The sequence below is a fragment of the Corvus brachyrhynchos genome, unplaced genomic scaffold (genome assembly GCF_000691975.1).
Source record: "Corvus brachyrhynchos isolate BGI_N302 unplaced genomic scaffold, ASM69197v1 scaffold98, whole genome shotgun sequence".
In the NCBI taxonomy this organism is placed as follows: domain Eukaryota; kingdom Metazoa; phylum Chordata; class Aves; order Passeriformes; family Corvidae; genus Corvus; species Corvus brachyrhynchos.
Window position 1 is genome coordinate 1,084,576 of NW_008239762.1, and position 23,708 is coordinate 1,108,283.

Sequence of the window (23,708 nt, forward strand, 5' to 3'; positions counted from 1 at the left end):
TAACTTTGACAGTAAGCCAAAGTTTAAATCAGGAAGTATTTAATCATGTATTGGACATGCTGCATTTTTCCTGGGCCTTTTGTTTCTTTTTTCTAAACCATACTTCATTGTGTAGCTGTGTCCCAGACAGCGTAACAGCCTTTTTCATGGTAAAGACATAGAAAATTGCAGAGTTATGCTTGATGCAACAGCTATGCTAACTGCCAAATTCCAAAAACCTCTTTACCCCACTTACCCAACCCACCAAATTAATTTGTTCTACATCTGTCCCATAAAACTTCCTTCAAACCTGAAATGACATTATCACATTATAAATTCACCAACACAGAGCGACAGTCACAGCATAAGACTAAGAACAAAACAGTACAATTACATGAAACCCTGATGCTATGAAAAAACTACAGTAAGAAGTAATGATGCTTCAACCTGACCTCCCCAGAATGGCGAGCTACTGTAACGGAACCCCAACATTCAAACTCCTAGCAGAATTTTTAAATAAACCAGGTGCCCAGTAGTTTTCCAAAGGAAATGCTGGAGGCACAGCCAGAACACCATTAAACCTAAACTGAGTGAATCCAAACAGACACATCTTTGGTTTGCCGTAAGAAATTCTTGAGTACAACCAGTTACTGATTATTACCATGATTGTGCCACCCCTGAGGAAACACACCACAAATTGTTCAGCCCCTGACTGTGAGCAGCACCTGGTTGCAGGGCAGGGGGATGCAAGTGCACTGCAGGTTGGGCAGCAACCACAGAGTTGTTCTCTCAGTGTACACACACACACTGAGCAAAACAGCTGCAGAGAAATTGCAATTAGCAGGGTTCTTTCCAAATTTAAAAAAAAACCAAAAAAACCCCAAGACCAAAACTAAAAGCATTTCAGTGAGAAAAAAAAAATTTAAAAAGGGGAAAATTACTAAATTATTTGGACTTCTTTGTACTTTTCATGGTAACATAAATGGCACATGTGGGTTTATTTTTCAGCCGTACCTCTGCTAAGCAAATGGGGAAAAGCTTGTTTTAAATTCACACATTTATGAGAAAAATACAGTGCCAGTTTGGACTTCTTCATAGGAAAGAAGCATTGCAAGATTTCAAGTCCAAGACACCCTTCTGTTGATTTTTGAAAGGGAATTTCCAGCGAGCTGAATAAACTAGGGATGCACGAGATGAGGCTGTTTCAAAGAAATCACACAATCTAATTAACTGCCCTGCTGGCAGAGGTTCCGACATCTCCATCCCTCAAGCCAGTTACCCAGGGAAACCACAGCCCCACAGAGTCATTGAGCTTGGAAAAGACCTCCAAGATCATCGAGTCCAGCCAGTCCCCCAGCATTGCCATGTTCACCACTAAACCACGTCCCCATCGCCACATCCACATGGTTTTGAACACTTCCAGGGATGATGATACCTTATTTCAAACATTGCTGCGCCTGACTTTACACCAGCAGTTTGCTAAGTGCCACCAGCATACAGTACAGGTTAATTCCAGCTGCTAATTACTGCTCAAACAAGCTCTGTCACACCCCAATCATTTGTGTGAGACCAAACTTCCACACCTGTTTGACACATTCACCTGATGCAGCACAAACGTCTCAGATCTAGTGCTATTCCCTCTGATTTCTTCCAAAGATGAATAGGACTTGCATATCCTGAAGCTTAAGAATGCATAAGCCACAGGCATTCAATTAAAGTCAGAAAGAAAGAAAGTAAGAAAAGATAGGAGAGGAAAAGAAAAGGAAAAGAGAAGAAAAGACAGAGAAAGGAGAGGAAAAGAGGGTGATGGAGGGGGAAGGAGGGCAACAGGGGAAAGAGAGAGAAAGAAAAACTGGAGAATGTTCTGAGTGTCCCAGCACTCTCCACCTCCTGCTCCTTGGCCACTCTCCTACCTTGCTTGGGAAAGGCTGGAGAAACTGCAGAGGCTTCAGCAAGTGGAATACAACAGATCAAAGCTAGGAATTGCTAAAGACCCTCTTTCCCAATGCCTGTTCCTCTCACTGCCTCAGCTTACCCTCATGCCCAGGAGCAAACATCCTGCTCTTCAGGACACCTGCTGAGCTCCCTCCTGTCCACCTTTGAAAACTTTTCCATCTATCCTGCTTCAGATAAATGCCCAGAGAAAGAGACAGTAAGACAAAAGGATAAGAAAAATCACAAGCTTCTTTTTAATTGGAAAGCAGTGTACTGAGTCACACGGACATCCTTCATAGGAACACTATTCTTCTGGGGGAAACTCCTCTGTTAAGAGGCTTCATCCAGGGAAACAATTTCCAATAAGATTTGAAGTGGTATTTGTTAATGCTAATGAAGCAGACAATCCATGGAACTGTCCTGTGCTAGGCTTTGGGGCTCTGAGGGATTCTTGAACACCGCAGGTTATCTGCAATGAAACTTAGAAAACCCCCTCAGAGTAGAAGTCAAAATTTTCAGGAAACAAGGTAAGCACCTCAAGAAGGTTATCTGGAATTAGGGGTTTCCCTATGCCAAATAAGATACTTGAAAAGGACTTAAATTTAGAAACTAATAACTGGCAAAGTATTGGCTGTTTTGAAAGATTCCATTTAATCAGGCGAAGCACCTCATCTGTGAGGAATATCTTTGGATGAGTACAGGAGCTACTGAAATCTGCTGATTTCATGTGAAGTGAAACATGCCATACAGGTTTGCTTCTAGCATTTTTCAAGAGGAAAAAATTACACAGCAGAGCCAGACAAATACGTGCAGTGGCTAAAAATGAACACAGATTAAAATCCTCAAGAAATAATGTAACCAGGAAAAAGTTTAATACAACAGTGCATCCATTTAGAGCAGAAGTTTGAAGAGGTCATTAATGTTTTTGTTTCAATAGACAAGGAAGGAGTAATCAAGGTCCTTCACAATAGTGAAGGATTTAGGCAAATATTTATCTAATCTACTTTTCTAAAGTTGCCATAATTTTAAATGTTATAAATTGAGATTAAGCCATATTTTAAAAAGAATAATTTCTACTAAAGATACATTTCTAAGACATGTTCACATAACAAACAAGCTTAGAAACTTGGCAGACTAAAATGAGAAAGCCTCACTAGCACACCTGAGTCAATCTAGGCAGCTGCAGTAAGAACAATAGGGAAGTGCTTATTTTTTTTTACACCAGGACACAAAAGTTGGAGCCTAGAAATTTTCTGTATTTTGATGGTAGGACAAAAATTGAGCTCAGTAGTTGACTAGCAGAGATGGCTCTGCCATTTGTTCAAGGACATAAAAAGTACTATGTTGCTTTATAAAAGGTCAGTGCTACAGGACCACAAATTGCCCCGAGAGTAGGAGTGGGTTTATACAGACATTGTTCTTTTGGTGAATACCCTTTATCTCTCTCAGAGAGACGAAAAGATTTTTCATTTGGCAGGAGCTGCTTTTGAATAAAAAGGGCTTTCCGATATACTGAAATATAAGCCAACAGTTAGCATTTGAAATCTGGAAATGCTGGGCAAGAAAAAGAAATAAGAAACAAGGATCCGTAAACAACTTTGCCTGTCCAGTATTTTTCTCATTTCCACTGAATTATTAAAGCAAATTCTGCCTAGTCCTTTCCCATCCCTGGCAGATTCATTCCATCATCCCCTTGCTGTGGAGTCCTCACTTGCTATTGCGTATCGTTCAAATCTCTTGTGGACTCCAGAATGGTCTTTCCCTGACTGTGCTCAGTGGATCCCCAAGGAAAGACAAAATACCCTCCACTTCTCTTCCCCATGGGTTTTCTATGCTTCAGCCACCTCTTAGCAGAACTTAGGGTATAATAGGAATGTGTGAGTAAAATCGTCCTTCACTGTTGGCATTAACTGAAACTGAGATAAACAACCTGACACAGAAACTTGGTGGGCGCTGATGGTAATAGAGACGCAGACCCAAAATAGGCATAATTATAGTTAGCTAAAGAAGGATGTGACTTGTATACTGAACATATACCTGGGAGAGACTTGGAGCTGGCAGGCACACCCTCTAGACCATTACATTAAAATACACGAAATTAGGTCCAGAGCTGATTTAAAGACGACATAACTGCCCAGTCTCACATGAAATATAGATGTATAGATTATGATTTCCAGGAATACTTGCAAGGAAATTAATTTTAGCTCTTAAAACAGAGCACCCAGGACAGCACATTTCCAGCCTGTTTAAACAATTAGAAGTGACTCAGGAATGCAGAGGCTCATTGCATAAATAGAAAAAAATACAAGCTAAGTGGAAGTGCTGGTGGTAGCACCCTAAGCGAAGGAAGGAGAGATTTGTTTCTGTATGTTTGGAACAAACAAACAATGCCAGTTCTGCACATCTTCATTCTTGATCTCACTTTCCTGAGATTCTTTTCTAGGGGATACTTGGCCAAGCATGCAATTGTATAGATTCGTTTTCACTAGGCATACTGTATCTGGAATGAACATCTCTGGCAATAGACTAGAATTTAATGGAAATGGATTTAAGGAATGCTTAATGTCATATGAGTAACATCACTGCAAGCCCTCATTAATCTAAGTTCCCAGATGACAGCCATATAGAAATTAATATAGAACTCGAACTGCAGAATTAATTCAGGACAAGCTTACATTTTTTTCACCAGAGAATGAGAAATAAGAATACCTGGATTATAATGAACTGATGTCAGAGTTGTTGGTTACTTGCAGGTAGATAAAGCAAAACTAACATAACCTTGCTTCTTAAAAGTGCTGCTGAGCACATCCCAAAAGGGAAAGCACAACTCTAAGGGGTTTTGTGCCAGGCTGAGCCCTGCAGGGCTGTGGAGTCTGAAGCCAGGATGAAGACTAGATTTCACAGAAATATGTTGTTTTATCTCCTGGCCACTTGAAAAGTTGAATTCATGGAGTATAGAGGCAGGTGGGTTTATCTGAGAATACAAAACCTGTGCTAGCCAAGGAGATCTAGGGAACACAGCACAAGCCATCTTCATGCACTCGTCCCAGAGTGGGGCTGAAGATTTCGGTTTACTGTGCACATGCTCAAAATAACTTTGTTGAAAGTAACTCAGAATCAGGTTTTAAATAAATAAATGAGCAAGTCACTGGTGGCCAAAGATGACTTTCTGTAGGTGGAAATTGAATAATTGTTGGCATTTTCTGTCAAAAACTTTACAAAGACTCATCAAAGAGATCACTTTGTTCTAGCACTTAACAGAAGGATGAGAGAAGAAAGACAGGATTTCAGCATATCAAGAGCTACAACGCATATATCATTTGAAGCAGTGAACTTTAATAGAAATTTCATTTTACACATGAATGTACCCTGTGTGATAATTTCCAGTCTGTTTATTCATCAGCTGGAACTCAGGATATGAATGTGAAGGTGACAGGAACAGTGAGCTTTATGTTCCTAAATTATTAGAAAAGGTATTAACCTTTTAATGGTTCTTTGTTCAAACCCAACTCTCTCAGTGTAAAGTAAACCAATCTCTTTTATTTTCTCTGTGATATTAAGCATGAAAGGAAATCCTAGTTCATAGTCGGAGAAATAGTGAGTAGGAAAGATTTTATACCGTTTACATCAGTTCCGGAGTCATCTAAGTGACACATAAACAGCAGGATCATCAATGTAGCAAAACAAACCCACATACAGTGATTGAAAATTTAGCCCAAAGGCCTTTCTATTGGTCCTGATCCAGAGAAACATCTTCCAAAAGCATCTTTTTTCAAAGTATCTGGGATAGCCTAATTCCATTCGTAAGTAAATGTACTGTGAATTTTTTTAATGTGATTTACTAGGGGGTTGGACAGACTCAGAGAACTGGTACTGGATGTTATGGAGAAAAACTGTGAATTTCTTTTAAATGAAGGACAAAGCAATGATTTGTCATTCCTTCTGATTTCAGTTTTCTGGGCTGTGAACCACAGGCAGTTTAAAAACAGAAAATGTGTAAAAATGTGCATAATCCACATCAGATCATTTATTTTTCAGTACTTCATTTTAAATCAAATTCTAAATAGAAAACAGGTAAATAGCCCTTGAAAATTATTTCTAAGGGCTACATAACATCTAAATACGAGATTTCCACTACCCAGAGAAATAACCTAGCAGGCATAGGAAGGGATTTTTTTCCTGTGATCTACAAGCATTTAACAGGAATAATACATTTCTTCCTGTGTGTTATTTATCCAGACAAAGAATTAAATAAATTATCCACCCAGGGCTTTTCCTGCAGCTTGTGTTTTCACTGGACTAGTAACATAAAAATTAAGACTCATATCCTTGTATTGCTTGGACTCAATGACCTTAAGGATCTTTTGCAATCTATATGATTCTGTAATTCTGTCTCCTTTATGGTTAGGTCTCAGCATTTTCTTCCAGACTGTGGATATTTAAAAAGCTTTGAAGATGTGTGTGCCTTGTTTGTGGTGATGCACTGACTGTACAGCAGGGCTGAGATCAAAATTTACTGGGATGCCACTGCACTTTCCAGCCTTACAAGCAAGCTTCTCATTGCAACTAACCTGACTCCAGTGCACTTCACACAAAATTTCAGCTGCCCAGGTCATAGGTTATGGTCACTGACATCTGAACAGAATCAAAGCAGCCTTTCCATTTTTCCCTGTGTGATTAATGAAAGTACAGGCCCCTCATCCAGCTCTCACACAACACCCGCAAAGGGAAATCGCATAACAAGATTTTCCTATAGTGCAGAAAGACCTTGTCTCTTTTACTCTTTTAGATATTAATTAACATTTCTTCTCTTAAAAACTGCTCTGTAGATCTTTGGAGTAGCAAAGGATGTCACATTATGTATCAGTTGCTATGGTAACTAATCCTTTCTAAAGGGAAGAAACAGAACAAATTTGTAGGACTTCATATCTTACTATGAACAAAGGTTGTCACTAAATAGTCTTTATTTTGCAACCCATTGCTTTCTTTTGTTTTACTCTTGTTTATAAACGATCACAACTGATTTAGTTAGATTTAGACTGTGAATTCTTTTTCTTACAGTCTGAATATTCTGAGCTTCCTGTTTTCATGGAGTGGCAGAAAAACAACTTCATTCCAGATCTTGGATTGTTTTTTAAAAAAATTTATTTGTGTGAAGGTATAATATCACTGAGCACTCTTTAAGAAACATACTTTGGGTTGGAAATGGCTATGTTTCCCAGAAAAATTACATGTAGTGAAGAACTTCTGGCAAATGTTAACATATTTCTCTGTTTCTGTTTCTCTGTCCTGAACCAGAGAGGTTCAACAGGACTGGAAAGGTCCTTCATGTCTCAGTTACTCTGATCTCACTGCAAGCCTCCATATTGCAGTGGGATGTCAATCTACTCCTTTTGCAATTAGTTTCTGAGATATCTTTTACAGGCCTTCCGAAATTCTTTTTTCAAAGAAAAGTACAAGCATCAATTTCCTAAAAGAGACATTTCCTTCTACCTGATCTCCATCAGTCAGTAGCCTCCAGGACTTTTGCCCAGAGAGGTGGTAGTAATAGTCTTGATAAAAATACAAAGACAAAAAGATTACTACTTTGTGGGTGTATCTTTATCCCAGTGTGAGACAAACCAAGCAGTTTGGGAGTACTGCTCTCGAGACCTTCTGACAGCAGAGCTACTGCAAGGAGCACCTCCAAGCCCAAAGATAGCACAAATACTCTAACAGAGACAGGGCCAGTCCCAAGGGTGAGAGATGAGAAAATGTGGTGATGGTGGGTAGGAATGAAGAGAATACCTTACTAAAAAATCTCCCTAAATCATCTCAAAAGATTTCTCATTTGCTTTTCTCAGCCCTTCCTTTCTCTCTTTTCATCACTGCTGTACTCCATGACAAGACAAGAATCGTGAAGGAAACAACCTAATTCAAAGAGCTGTGTAACAAAAATACACTTCATATTGTTCAGACACACAGGAGAAAAAGCAAACACTTCAGCAATTTTATTAATTTGCTTTCTTATCAATGTACTGGCAAAGAAAGCTTGTACTTTGCCAGGCTTAAAAACACAGAATAAAGTAGTTTCTGCACTCTGCAGCCATTTAATAAGTGGCTCCACTTGGCATAGCAATGGATTTACTTTATCAGATTTACCAAATTACTCCTCTGCCTTCAGCAGTCACGGATGGGAGGGAAATGTAGCTCAGCTGTAGGAATACTTTCTTTCAAATGGTAGCAAGTCAGAATTAGTACGTTGCAAGGGACAGGAAATTCCTTAACCCTTCTAGTTGCTGACCCTGAGAACTGGAAACAAGCACAGAAAAATGAGGACCTAAAGAATTCTGTGGAATGCATCATTAAATTTCTAGATTTAGAACAAATTATTGAACAAATAAGTGTTTATTTCAGAGAACACTTCTATGATCATGACTTCTTTTCCAGTATCTATATCAAGAGCTAGATGAAATAATTTTTCCCTTAGCTAGGATCCTCCATATCTCAAGAGACACTGCAATGGAGATCAGATTTCTCTAGAGAGGCTCTAATTCTTCCTTATGGAAGAGAAAAAAAATATAATAAGAAGTATTATTTTTTAATGTTTGAAAGCTGCAGTGTCAGCAGAGCAGCTGCAAGGGGAAAAGAAAACCAGGTAGAAACTAGCCTTGAAGTGTGTTTGACAGGAAATCACCTAAAAGCTGTAGATCACTGAGAAAGTGGCACAGACAGACCTTAAGGGAAAGGGGAGAGCTGCAAAACTTCTAGAAGTTTTGAGGGTTATTTGAGACCAGCTAATTACACAGCTGAGGGAGCTGAGCTCAGGCAAGGCAGGGGACAGGAACAGAGCAGCTTGATCTAGGTCACAGAACTGCCACGGCTCAGGTTTTTCTGTCTGAGGAGCTTTTATAGCTCCCATCTGCATATTATCTAAGAGCCTTACACTGCTTTAATGGGTTTATTCTCAAAATGAACCTGTGAGGCAGGAAAGCACTAATTTTGTCATTTTACTGATAGTACACTAAAACTGGAGACTCTGGGGAAGGTCCTTAGTTGGCACAAATTGTCAAAGCTCTGTAAAAACCAAGAGTGTCCACTGACTGTCCAGTAAGGGGAGTGGAACTTAGATTATTTAAACCACCTGAGGTTTTTTCAAGATCACATAGGATCATGACAGTATTAGGAAATGAAACCAGTATTCTGAGGAACACCAACAACTGGCCCATCATTTTGTTTTGCATGTCTGATACGGCCATATGTGACTGAAGAAGAAACCTGAGCCTCAGGACTGTAAAATGCATGAGGGAGCAGGTGCACAGATTTAATTTACTTGGGCTATGACACCTTTTTCTGGTCCTTTCTAATTCTTTAACAGTTGTTGGGTCTGCTGGTTTGTTTGGGTTTTTTTTTTTTTGTGTGAGTTTTTTGGGGGGACTTGTTATTCTACCAGCAGCAGAAAGTACCAGAACTCAGGGGAAGATGCTTGTTTCTCATGGAAATGAAGTTGGGAGATAAGTATAGAGAATTGAGGCTTTTTTTCCAAAATTAATAGTTCTTTTAAAAGTACTTTCACTGGCTTTATAGCAGTTTGAATTTCACAGTTGTGAAACATATAAAATATTTTGTATATTTTTTATACTTCAGCAGCAAGGGAATAAAACTAAACAATTCCCTTCCTGTGAGTTGCTGTGCATATCAACTGCTGTTCTGTGATCCATCTTATCTGTTAATGGTAGCATCAACATCTGGCAGCCTTGAAAAACATCCATTACTTTTGAATTTTTCAGATCGAAAACTTGAAACAATGAGCAGGGATGACAGATGTCAGTCACTGCCTCTGACAGGTCAAATGCAAATTTTTGCTTGAATGGTTCAGATGTTGCAGCATTTAAAGCAAAACAAGAATTATTACTACAGTATAGAATGAATTAAGGTGCACACACTAAATGCCAAAGACAGATATATATATCCCAATAATATAAAATTACTGCCAGTCAAACAAAATACCAACTAGGGGCAGCACAGGGAGTGTATGGCTGTCTGACAAAGCAGAAGAAGATTTGTGCTCTTCATTGGAAACACTTTTACAGCAGTCAAAAGACAAATCTTGAACTTGACAAAGAAGGTCTGCTCTGACTTTGATCCTATCAATCAAGAGTCCAGTAGGTCCTAACTCAAATAAGCTATATCTTAGTTTCAACTTTGGACAAATATAAAGTCTTTTTCCTTCTACCATTCTGAAGAATAATAGATTTGCTACTTTTTTTTAGGCCTATAAGAAATGATCTTTGGAAAGTTACTGATAGTTTCAGTGTTATTGACAACTGCCTCTCCAGAAAAATATCAAGGTGACAAATGCATTTGAAAATGACTATTTTTAATATTGGATGGTGTGGCAGAAAACTAATTAAAAATGTCGTTTATGTTTTATTTGTGCTAGGAATACACTGCCAGCACCTCACTAATATAGCACAATAGGCCAGATAAATTCTGCTCTCACACTGCAGAGAATCCACAGTAAGTTCACCTGAAATGAAAGCTACAGCAGGAGAAAGCCAAAGTTGTGCAATCCATTGGTAAGCTGTCTCTCTGCCCACAAGGACTGTCCTTTCTGGCAAACAGGTTTGAGTCTAAATCTCCATCTCTTATTCTTTCATACTCAAGACAAGATTTAGAAAGCAGGAAACAGACATGGGATAAAAATACATCAGAAATAGGCAAGGCAAGCTGGGAGGAACAAAGGGCGAGAAAAATATAAGAAATTTTTCTACAACATTCATTCCAGCTTCTCTGTCATCAACTTTATTTCAGTCCCTCTTTACTTTTGTATCATACCTTTATTCTGTTGGTTATCATATTTATCTGAATGGGGTCATTTAGAAAGTGTCAGGCTCTACACCTCAATTGCAAATCCCAGGAGCAGAAATCTGTAGACAGGTTTGGAGTGTATAATACCTCTATATATGAAGTATAGATAACATATCTCCTAGTTCTTGATAAATAAACCCCAGAAAATTACTGCTCTGGAGTTCTCTTGCTTAAGCAATACAAAAGTCAGCATTATTTTAACAAGAAAGAAAAAGAGAATGCACAAATCAATTTCTTAGACTCAGCATTAAGGACAAAAACAAGTAGGAATCCTTTCTGAGGCCAGTTCAGAAGCCTCCTCCAAAACTTGGAAAAACAGTCACACACATTAATGACAGTTTAAGGCTTTTTTCCTCTTTAATTTCTTGCAGAGTTTAATAACAAGGCAATTCCTTGTAACAGGAGCAACCAATGGACTTGGAAAAACAGATAAGCCTTCTGTCACAAACCTTTTTCATGTCTCTTCTGCTGCTTAAACCCACAGAACTTGTCTTGTTTACATCTATTAAGCACCTTTGTTGCAGCCACAGTAGTGCCACTTTTCCTTCCCTTACATCACAATCTCTATTCAGCACCAGTATGGATCCTGAATCCTGCAAACAGCACAAATCCTATGAATCCTGATTCTTGCTCCCTAATGTGAAGTACCTCATCACCACCATCAGACAGATTTCTGCACACTATTTACCCGCAGCAGAAGAGGAGGTGCTAATAAGTTAAACGGTACCCTTGAGTTGAAACACAACTAAGCCCATAGGGTTTTGCTACCCCAGCCAGCTTTCCAGGATTATTTTGATAAGTATGCTTTGGTCCTTGTGGCCAGACAAGCTGGGATTTCACTTGTTGCCTTTTTTATTCCCTTTTTCCTTTTTTTTTTGTCTCCACCATCTGTTTTGTAAATCCTTGAATTGATAATGTAAAGGTCATTGTTTCAGCATACAGGGATTTCATTAATAAGGCAGAAGTTGGCAAGAATTAAATGAATATACACATATTAATAAATGTATACATGCGTGCACTGCCAAAAGTGGTTTGGACCACATAACTTTAAAGTATTTGATAAATGGCTGGGAGGGTTCTCAGAGGAAAGTTTTGAATGACTGACTCTAAAGAAGAGCTTCTGCTCAGATCCTGGGGTCGTGGTATGGATTATGCCCATTTAAAACAGACACGATTAAGCACATTCCTGGGCGGTTTTTTGTGTGTGTGCATCTGCATAGGAAAGACTGTTGCAACACTGTATCAACAATATAGAGCAAATGTCCACCTGAGATCCTACAGGAGATCTTAAAATTAAAACCTGAAACAAAACAGACCTCGCTCTGGCTCGGAGAGACTCATAGTCACCAGCACTGGGTGCTGGGATGCCCAAGAACTCTGTCCAGCTGTCAGGGCAGGGATGATCACACAGTCCAGCTGGTGGCCAGGCATCCCAGTGCTCCTGTGCAGGTTCTGTTGAGAGGACAGGCAGGACAAGCGATGGCCGCTGTCAAATCCCTGCCACATCTCTGTAGCCCTTGGTATGCTGCAACAATGTTCAGGTTTGGGATTTGTGTTTCCGAGAGCTTCTGGAGCAGACAGTGAGGAGTGTCTCCATCCTGTCCCAGCTCTGGAATCTTTGGGAGTCATCACAGTCCTTTGCCTCCAAGCCAGGTGCCTTATGAGACTGTGAGGGGATGTGCTGGCATTCTGAAGGTGTGAGTTAACACTGACCCTGGTGGGTTAACAGCAGCCATTCTGAGAGCCTCTTTCCTGCTGTTTGTCTCTCTGGTGCTTCCACAGCCAGACCTTGCCACCAGTTCCCCATTCACACTGTCCCCAGCTTTCTGTTACAGTGCCCTGGCCCTGTCCTTTTGAGTGTGGCATGTACTGCAGCTGGGGGGAGCCGTCTAACGCTTGGAGTCAAGGATTACTCAAGGCAATGCTTTGCAAGATACGAACTTCAGTGAAGGGTTGCTCATCCAGATCCTTGGGGTGTAAAACAAGATGGCAAGGCAATCCTGCAGTGCTTACAGGATATAATGAAGCAGAGATCTGCACAGCTGGGATTTCACTAGCCAGCCAGATGGAGGTGAAATTCTCCTCTGTGATTTCAGGAAGAATCTCACAAGATATTACTTTTGGCAGTATTGAACAGTGGCTACTAACATCCAATTTCTTTTTGCTTCATTCCTTTGGAATTTCAGCAGCATCACTGTCCTTTCTGGAAGAGAGACAAGGGAATCAAGGCACTGACATTCAAAGGTGGACACAGCAGAGCAGGACCTCTGCTTGGGTGTCAGGACAGAAGACTCTGAACTGCTGGTGTCATTTAACCAATTCTAAGACCAGGCAAAAGGAATATAGACATTTGTGACTGTCATACCATAAGTATGTGTATAAAATAGACTTACAAGGCTGTGGGTTCCCTGCTTGATGATTCCCTTGGGTTTAGAATGGCAAAGGGGGCACAGACATTCTTGATAATTCCCTTGAGTTCCTTGTGCTAGGTTAATGTCTTCCTTCCTCCACTCAAAAAATAGTCTGAAACCAAGTCAAATGAAAGAAAAGTTACATGGCATATCACATTCAGTAACTGATTTTAACAATTGTTTTTGAAATGTGATTATTTTAGAACTGAAAAAGCAACCTTTTTTCTATTGTATTGTGGTCATTACTTCTGGGCCTTTATCATTGCCTTAACTGGATAATTGAAAAGTTAACTTTTAAACAGCATTTGCAGTGTCAAAACTCTAGGTAGATATTTCAATAAGGACTGATGGGTTTTTGTTTTACCAGCTTTACAGAATGCATGCACCATGCTACATGAAAATAAGGTCACATTTTATGATCCCCTACTCTGACACCTGAAAATAGCTAAGAATCTGTCAGAAGCTCAAGTGTTTCCAGTCACTGACTTTCCTACCATAGATAAAAGGCCAGGATGGGTTTTAGAAAGACTTTCTTTCCATAATATATGGCATATTCCATCTAAATTAGGAACAGGACTTACAGGAGAAACATAGGGTAAAAAATCTCGAAGATCTCAATTAATAACATAAAATCCTAGGCACACTTAATGAATATTCAAACATTTTCTATGCAACACAGCAGACTATGCATTTTTCTTGAGCAGGGATTTCCCTCCTCAGCCTCATTCTCTGTTTGCAGGTCAGACAAGTTAATGCATCCCCACATTAGCTCTGTGCAGCTCCCGCTGAGGGAAGGGCCCCCGTGGCACCATGGCTGTCCGTCACACTGAAGTGATTAGACAAAATCTTGAGTCCCCTGGCAGTGATGAGGCTCTGCCAGCCTGGTCCAGCTCCACACTGACTGTTCCAGCCAAAGCTGGGAATCCAGGATGTGCTGTCATCCCTGACAGCATCCATCAGGTGCCGCCTGCCAGCTCAGAGCAGTTCTGACCCCAACACTGAGCCAGCCTCTCCAGCTTCCCCTGTCTCAGCTGATTGCATATGGGGACAACAGTAGGATCAAAGGATTGGCCTCTCAAAAGTGATTTTTTTTCCTCTCTGCCTTTGCTATTCAGTATTCCTGAAATAATTTTCGAAAGCACTAACATCAGTCTTTTCCAACACAATAAAAAGCTCACAGTCCCAAATTCAGTTATGAAGACATGTAGTCATTAAAATAAAGTGCTCCAGATAGTAACCCCAGTTCCAGCTGGGGAGGTCTGAGGTTATGAATTCTGATCTGTCAGCGATAAACAGGCAGTCAGATATTCACACATAAGAACAATTCTCTCTGGTATCAGTGTGAAGCATATTGTGGGCAAAGGGCAACGTTTAACTTTTTTTTGGTAACTCTTCACAGTCAGTATCATGCCTCTGAACTCTTAGAAACTTCAGCTTAAGCAGAGTCCATAGGAGACACTGAAGTTTTGGAATGGGAAAGTGTGGAAGGTATCTTTTCAGCTTTATACCGGCTAGTGCTTGTATTTCAATGCCTTAGAAAGCCTCGAGCAGCCTTGAGAGGTAGCACGGGCGATCTAGCACTTTAGTAGCTCTAAAATCGGTACCTGAATCAGCTGCAGAACAAATACCATCAGCAGAAGCAAAGAGGGAGAAATATAGCTCCCTGCCCGCTCAATTCCCTGCAGTTGGAAGCTTTCAAATGAGACAGACAACCAGAGATGTTCACAGGAAGATAGCTGAGCTGAGAGAGGGCATTTGCCTCCCCTCGAGCATCTTTATTAGGAGAAGGGGAAAGGGGAGGACTGGGGGCGGACCCGGGGTGAGCGGCCAATCAGACACTGCTAAAGAGTCTGAGTTACATTTGGCTTTGCCCGCACTTGGAACAAAGGAGCTCGGAGCACATGTCTTTGGGACGGGGGAGGGGAAGCTCGGAACAGGCAGCAACAGGAATATAAATGAAAGCACCAGTTCAGTATTCTACCATTTGGTGCCTTTAGTTAAGGATTTAAAATTCATACAAGTAGATTGTTAGAAACCTTTGACACTGTCTTTTCAGGCCATGCTGTGCCCCATCCTGCTCATTGTGAATTGGTATTAGGTTTTTGGGGTTATCCTGGAGCATCTTTATTAGGAGAAGGGGAAAGGGGAGGACTGGGGGCAGACCCGGGGTGAGCGGCCAATCAGACACTGCTGAAGAGTCTGAGTTACATTTGGCTTTGCCCGCACTTGGAACAAAGGAGCTCGGAGCACATGTCTTTGGGACGGGGGAGGGGAAGCTCGGAACAGGCAGCAACAGGAAAGAGCAATGCAATCTGATGCAATCTTTGAGATACTTTGAAACTATAAGTACCAGAAAGGTATTTTTTTCTCCTCTTATCATTGCCCATCACAACTACTGCTGTTGCCATGCAAAAGCCTTTTTAATTTTTTTCTTTTTTCTTTGGCAGCAGAAGACTCTTTATGAGTCAGCAGCAGTTTATTGCTTTTATGTCTCAAGAATTTTTGGGACAGGCCCTCAAATTAGATTGGGTCTTCACTCATGACAGTCAGAGAGAATACACTAATTTCACTGACTGCAGACTGGTGAAGAGCACATCTTCATTTCCCACTATTTTTTTTTGCCCCCCAACATATTGGTAAAGCACATTCAAAAAATTTTGCTAAACTTCCGAAGAGTGGCAGGCAGTCCCAATAACATCACTGATTTTATTTGCCCTTCTGCATCTTTATCCATGTCTTTGAGAACTGACAGAGAACTTAATGCTGTAAAAAAGTGTTTGCTCTCTTATCATAAATGTGATAATCTCTCCTACATTCACTCAATAGGTAGAATTTTAAAGATGAGATAAACAGATCTAACACCCCACAGGACACATGATCTGGAAGTACATAACAGTAACAAATATTAATATGAGCAGAGGAGAAACCAAAAAGCTTCAGTAGAGACATATCCTGCTGTTTTCCACTACACCTGAAAGGTGTGAGTTACAACTCCATAGAGAGAAAAACAGTTTTCCCCACGAGGTTCAATGTACTAGTGAGGGATACTTGTGGGACCTCCAGAAATACATACAATTTAAATACACAGGGACAATACAAACCAACATAAGGTCTTTCCCATTCATAGTCCAATAAAACCATCCAAAACTGTCAATAGTACAAAGGCAGAGCAGAGACAAGACCACAGCTGTACACAAGATAATCTTTGCTTTCCTACCATGATTTAAACAGAAAAATAATACTGAAATAAATATTTTTAAAAAAATACCCAAACCACATTGTGGGCTGTCTGTATTCCTTCTAGTTACTTTAACATACAAAAAACCTGTGAACAAACAACATTGTTTGGGTTAGAGCAGTGCAAAAGGGAAGAGTGGGTAATCAGAACACTTACTGGAGAAGACTACTGAATGATTAATGATTAAACTTCAAACAGCAAATAGATAAGGCACAACATGCAGCATTACTGGATTTATAAAATGCAGATACACAGTGGTCATGGTCTGCCCACAGATACACAGCCCAGATCATGGCTGCTTAAATGCCATGGAAGTCCAGACCAGAGCCAGATTAAAAGGAAATCTTTTCCAGACTTGCTGCAGCCATGAATACTCATGGATCAGTCATCCTGAATATGAAGTTGGGTAAAATAAAGGTAAAACTAACCTGGACTTCAAATACAACCAATAATTAGATAACGGACTGAATTTATGGAAAATTTCTCCCTGGAGCTCATGAGGATTTGGGCTCTGGTGTCACGTTGTAACCAAGGTTACAATAATGTATTTAAACAGAGAAATATTCCATACAAGCTGAAATAATATTTAATTTGGCAGATTGACTGCACACTCGAATTTTGAATTTGCACCAGACATCTAAAGATTGTTGGGCTGGCTGCAAAAGTCAGATGAAACTTTCATTTAGCCCAGTATTTGGCATTTAACAATTCAGCAACTCACAGAGGCCCAGAAGTATTTTAGCCTTGACAGAGCAATACCTTCCCTGCCTCTAAGCTTCCAGCAGTTCCCAAACTGACAGTTGCTTCAATGGTATCACAATTATCCAACTCTCCATCACTTATTTAATCATTTGGAACCGATCAAAACTTGTGGCATCTGAAAAAAATCAGTGGGTGTGAGTTTCTCAGCTTAATTATGCATATAACAAAAAAGTTGCCTTCATTCAATATCAGCTGTCCTCCTGATCATTTCATTTCATGTGCCTTATTTTATGTCCTTTGGACCATGAATAATCATTCCCTCAACACTTGCCCTGTGCCATTCAGGATGGTATAGACCTCTATAATAACCATTTGTACTAATTTGATTTCTAAGCTATAGAGTCTTCGTTATTTCACTTCCTCTGCATACAGAAGGTATTCTGTACCACTAATTATTGTCTGTGTCCTTCTAGGTTATTATGTCCTTTTCTAGAGTGAGGTGAGCAGACTTGTAGAATAAATTGAAATGTCAGATCCCCAAAACCACATGGAGCTGTATAGTGATGCTTCATCTCTTCTTTTTCAGTATTTCCTAACACCTTCACTGTCCTGCCCACTAACTAAGACCAAGCTAACATTTACAGGAAACTACAGATAAGTTTATAATTCTCTTTCAATAATGGCATATTTAGAACTACCATGATATATATGAAGGTTTTTTGTTTATTTGTTTGTTTGCTTTCCCCTGTGTGCATGGCTTTTTATTGATCAATATTGAATTTCAGCTGCTCCTTGCTTGGCACTGTGAGATGGTAGAACAATGGTCTATGCCATCCTCAGTTTTGATACTCTCCATCATCAGAAAGCTTTCTATTCATCTCTTTTCCATCACCCATAAATATGTTAAATAGCAATCATTCTAGCATCTAATTTCATTGCAAAAATAGATCATTTCTTCTGACTGTTTTCTAACTTTAAAGTAGCTATCAGTTTCTGAGAACGCAGCTTCTTTTGTCTTGTGACAGGTTAGTTTCTTTTACAGCCATTGGCAAGATCCTTCTCAGACCCTTCAGCGTGTTTCAGGGATGGAAAATGCAGCTGGTGCAGAGCAGAGCTATGGAATTAATGAAGAGATATAAATGCTTATAACACTATAGTGGGGGTCAAAATATATAAGGATCATGCTAAAAGATGAGCTTATTGCAATTAAGCATACCTTCTTATTGAAAAAGTCTTGTAAAAGTGATTACTTAATCTGAAAGAAGCTGTGCTGAAAATTGAAACATGATTTAGACTCGAAATAGAGTGCAATATTTTTAAATGTTGAAGGAAATCAATCATTCAAACAAATAACCAGCAGCAGTGGTGCATTCTATAAAAGTATCTTTCCATTAAAATTATTTCTTGCAAGTTCTATGTTTTCTATTATGAAGAAAATTAGATTAGTCTGTTTTAATGGTCTTTTATGAGTTGAAGCGAGAGTCTACTTAATGATGCGCTGCTTTATTAATTCCTTTATTGGTCCAGTTCCTGGAAAATGTACCAACAATCCACTTTTGTACCGAGCAGCCTGGAAATCTTACACAGATATTAGTTTATTAAAAATAGGAGTTAACAGTTTTCTCTCTCTAATCTCAGCTGAAGAAATGTGCTCTATTAAGAAGCATTCCCACTGCGGTATTTACAAACTCTGTGCCACTCTGTTACACTGTTCTTATGTGAACACTAGGGCTTGGAATATTTAACTGTTACCAAATCTCCTCCTGGATCCTTTGGAGCTGACACCCATAGGCAAAGTCAGTAGCTGGCCACTTCCTGATTTAAATTTCAAGCTAAAGCACCATAGAGATCCTCTGATGGATATGGAATACAACAGCTGCTTAAAGGAGCAATAGATGTCTGCTCTCATCTCCTTGAGCGATGCTGATATAATGCCTTTATTCTCAAATTGCTGTGAGAATCTCCCACGTGGCCAAGGCAGCCAGCACAGGCAATGAGAGGGTTTACTGCTTTCAGCCTCACGATTATACAATTATCTCTCTCTGATATACTGTTCCAGAATCATCTGAGCTGACAGCCATAAGTCTGTTCAATGCTCGACCAATTTATGTAATATTTCTTCCTGTAATCAAATGTCATATTTCTGATCTAGCCAACTTGGTCTTATATTGAGACCACTGGCTCCAGCTTTTCCACGAGCCATGTGATCTCAGTGTGCACAGAGAGAGATTGTCCTTGCTCTGAGCTCCATAAACAAAGAGCAAATGTATTTATTTGGAGGGCATTGGCTACACTTTTTTTCCCTGCATTCCTGAAATACGTGCCCAAGCACATCTCAAGCGATGCCTGTAGTCTGTAGTTTGCTGCCTACACTGCTGACAGTTTAGAGATCAAATAACGATGTGTAAGAGGTGTGCTGATCACTGCAGACCTGGTTATCTTACATTTCCAGAGATGTGCAGCAGACTCACAGGCATCCACCGCCACTCAACAGCTCATTAATCAGCAGCCTGCTGCTCTTGTGTCTGTGCTACTCCACACTGTCAGGAGCTGTGTTTACATGAGAGCTCTCAGTGAAGCTGTTCCTACGAACGATACAAATACCTGTCTGGCTCCTTTCCTGACTGTAGAATGTGCTCATTGACAAGAGCCCACATAGAACTCTCTGGATAAATAGATGCCATTTCCCTCAAAACCAAAAAAAAAAGTTGTGCGTGGAAAAGAACATAAACAGATCCCTCTCACCAGTTCACTTGGAGTTCAGCATGAGCACTCCAAAAGAAGGAGAAAAAATACAGAGGGGACATTTCCAATGTTTCCTAAGATATATTCTTTCTTTTCTCTTTTTCCCAAACAAGAAGAAAAAGAACTTCTACTTATATTCAGAAAAAAGGTAAGCAGTCCAAGATCAAGGGTAAACTCAGTTAAACAGAGGGACCAGAAAATTTGCTTCTAAATTGGGCAATAATGAATGTGTACTTCTCACGACCTAGCTTTGAAAAATAGGTAAGTTACCTGCTGGCTGTTTGGGGAGCACTGTCTGGGACTTGCTTCTGCAGGCTACAACTCGGGAAGAACAAAATGAGGAATGGGAGGCTTTCCCAGGAATGTATGGAGGCAATATAAATGGGACTACAAAGCAAACACTCATGGAAAAAGAGGAAAGGGTGGGGAAGTATGATTTGCTCGACAAAGACTTAGTTATGATCCAAGGATTTAGCCTGTTATGTTTATTGAAAACATTGTTCTCCATGAGGAATTTTTGTTAGTGAAGCATAGGCACAATGCTGAACTGAATTATGAACTGAAGAAACAGTAGTTAGCTCTAACTGAATGCAAGGAACAAGATCAGACAGACCATCCATGAGCACAGAATAGGGATCTCTTATTAAATTTTCTCTGCCAAATTTCTTTTGGATATCTTATATTTTGGTGTTTCCTGCTACGATTTGCCATTCTTAAAATAGTTGTTTAAGAAAAACCCCAAAACACCTTTTTTCATAGAAAGCATCCAGAACAGTCTTTGTCCATACCTTCAAGAATGCTCATACTGTGGGGTTATAAATCAGGGTACTACTAACTCAAGAACTCTGGAAAAACCCCACATTATGGTGAGAATGAAAAATCACAGAATGAAGAGTTTGTCAGCCACTATGCAGGACCTTCCTGAGAACGTGGGTCTGTTCCCAAACAACAGCACAGGGGCCAGCAAGATTACTTTCAGGAAAACAGCTACCCCACATGGAACACCTGACCTGCTGTTAACACTTCCACTCAACGTTCTGATAAATTCTTGAGGAAAAGGCCTTCCATTATACCCAGTGCATTTGTGTGCATCAGACACCGTGCCATTGACTGATTTGCAGAAATTAGTCTCACTGGGGAAAGCTTCTGGTGTATCATCTGTTTCAAGAGAAAGAAGATGTAGGATGTGGTGGGATGATGGAACAGTTGTGAAGATGTAGGAATCTCACTGTGAAAACTGCTGTTGACCAAGCAATGTGACAGGGAGCCATATCCAGCCTGATGGTTTTTTTTAACAGCACCCATCTAGTTTGCACACTTGATTTCATATTTCAGTTAAAAATAAAAAAGGTATCTTCTATTTTAGAGGTGGAAGAAAAGCAATTATTATCTTGCCTCGCTAAATCTCCCAGTGGATATATGAAAATACTTCAGTGGGTGATAGTTCATTTGTTAAATGTGGCACAGACAGGATGGTATCCAAAGGAAATAAATTATTTCACTCTGGTAATTTTTTAATGCATTATTTGTGGGACATCTGTGTTCAGAAATCTTAATTTAAGTCAAAGGTCTGCCATTTCAGATGCTGCAAAGTAGTACCAATAACAACCAAAACAAAAAAAAAGGCTGACAAACTTTTAGGATTCTTGTATGTTATGCAAGTTTTCAGACTAGTAATGGAAAACACTGGATTAACTCTCAGAGTAAATGGACAGAACTATTAGCTCTTATTCAAATTCGGTCAATGGATTATGATTTTCTTTCACAATTACTATCTGATTGTTTTTCTGAGACATTTTAATCTCTTTCTTTCACTTCTTAGTTTAGATCTAAATTAACATTTCCAATATACTCCTGCAGGAAACACCAACAAAATATTGCAATCTGATTACCCAGCTAACTGCTTCCTTCTCATTTGTCCTTTTGACTAGTAACCAAAGCACTTTTTGGACTGTTTATCTTGTATTTCCTACAAATGAATGAGTAGCCTCAGTATTTTCTTTCCTCTTTGGTCAATAAAAACGAGACACACAAAGCCCACCAGATAATCCTGTGCATTTGCCTACACCCACAAGAAAAAATCCTCCAAAAATCCTGAGAGCCATTTCCAAGCTTGTGCCTCGCAATTCTGTCCTCCTTGCAGGAAAACTTCTCCTCAATTCTACCTTCTTATAATCTTTCCACAGTTATGTATGGACACGCAGAACACACAAAAAAGAGCATTTACTTTTTAAACAGTTGCATATATAGCACCTCTGAGGTTTTTAGTTATAACCAGATGCTCTCTTCAGTCTGAAGTCCAGCCATGACAAACCCCAGTTACGGGGGAAGTGAGGGAAGGGGTTTAAGCAGCTCATCACACTGGCTATTATTATCTGGAGAGTGTAAATTCCATGTTAAGAAAAGGAGTCACAAGGAAGGAACAAGCAGTGATGTAGCTGAGGGCAAGAGAAATTCAACTGCTTCCCAGCTCAGGAGGGAATATCACCTTTGTCCTGTCTTGTCTGCTATGCCAGATTGGCTAATTTAGTGTTCCACTGCCCTGCTTTTAGGAGATGCAAAGGCCACACAAATTCAACATGGATGGCTGAAACAGAACATCTATTTTTTGACAAACTACTCAAAAGATCATAATTCCAAGAGGAAATTTTAAACTAAGAATGGAGTCTGTCCTGAATATTATTGCCCAAAATGTGAACTAATGACTGTATTTGGAACACAACTCTACAAAGGACATCAATTTGTCTGGCACTGATGAGAGGGAAACAAGAGCCTCAATTTCCCTTGGTAGCATCCCAAAGTGTAAATGTCCTGGTAGGTCCCGACCTCTGCAATTGAGCTCTGCAACACCTTTGAGGTGATTATCAAAGATAAATATTAGTCAGGTAATATCTGGCAAGGCAGTGGCCTGGTTTTAACATGGTACACAAAATTCAGCGTGGACATGTACCACATATTTTCTCGAGATAGCATTAAGCAAACAAAAGAATACTAAATAGAAATATTTTTGGTTTTAAGCATTTAAATTCATTGTTGGGTAATGTGATGCAGCCATGTCGTGGCACATATGCCTCAAACAAAAAGCTCAAATCCCTCAAAAAGGCAGAGGATTGCAGAGCATCCCAAATTATCATCCCATGACTCTCAGTGCAAAGTGTTATAACAGAATATGCAGTTTAGGCAGCAGAATGCTATTTTCAGCAGGCTTGATCAAAAGTCATGAAGCTTAATTTCAACATGAAACATCATCTGTCAGTTCAAAAAAGAGAATGAATGATAATCTTTGTTTAAAAAGTGCCAAGGAGTGATTCAACATTCATCAACTCCCTCCATTCTCATTAGTGAAATCTAAATATCCAATTTAGCAACCTTTCACTTTCGTTTTTAGATGATGGTGTGTTACCAAACTCATTTTATAGAGAATAATTGGTATAATACTCCCCTTCTTTCTGTGAAATCCTGAGATGTTTCATGAAATAATTTCCATTTCATCTGGAAAAATTTCCCTTCTCCAATACCTATGAATCAACCCAATTGTCTGCCTGAGAAATTACTGTCTAGTGCAAATCATCTCTTAGATGCTTTCATTACTTCTGAAGGCCTTACCTCCTGATGGATGGAGTGTAATTGAGCGCAGATGCTACTTGCCATGAATAGGCAATCCAAACTTCCAAACAATTGCACAGCGTTGAGTTCCTCCGAGTGCACAAATAAGCTTCTTATTGTTTTTAATTTTATCCACTGGGCTTGAAAATCGCAGCCACATGAAAACATTACCTGAATTAGAAAAGCAGAGAAAGCACTGAATGTCCTGGAACTGCAAAGACGCGATGGTCTTGATCTTACCT

At 39.7% G+C, this 23,708-nt stretch overlaps 1 long non-coding RNA gene across 1 annotated transcript; it reads right to left on the bottom strand.

Annotated features, from left to right (window-relative positions):
- Positions 1-10,224: 10,224 nt before the first annotated feature.
- LOC108448760 lies at positions 10,225-23,682 on the bottom strand. Its single transcript, XR_001864775.1, has 3 exons — positions 23,467-23,682; positions 13,158-13,287; positions 10,225-12,967 (listed from the first exon to the last, which is right to left on the bottom strand). It is a non-coding gene; the product is annotated as an uncharacterized LOC108448760 (long non-coding RNA).
- Positions 23,683-23,708: the final 26 nt, after the last annotated feature.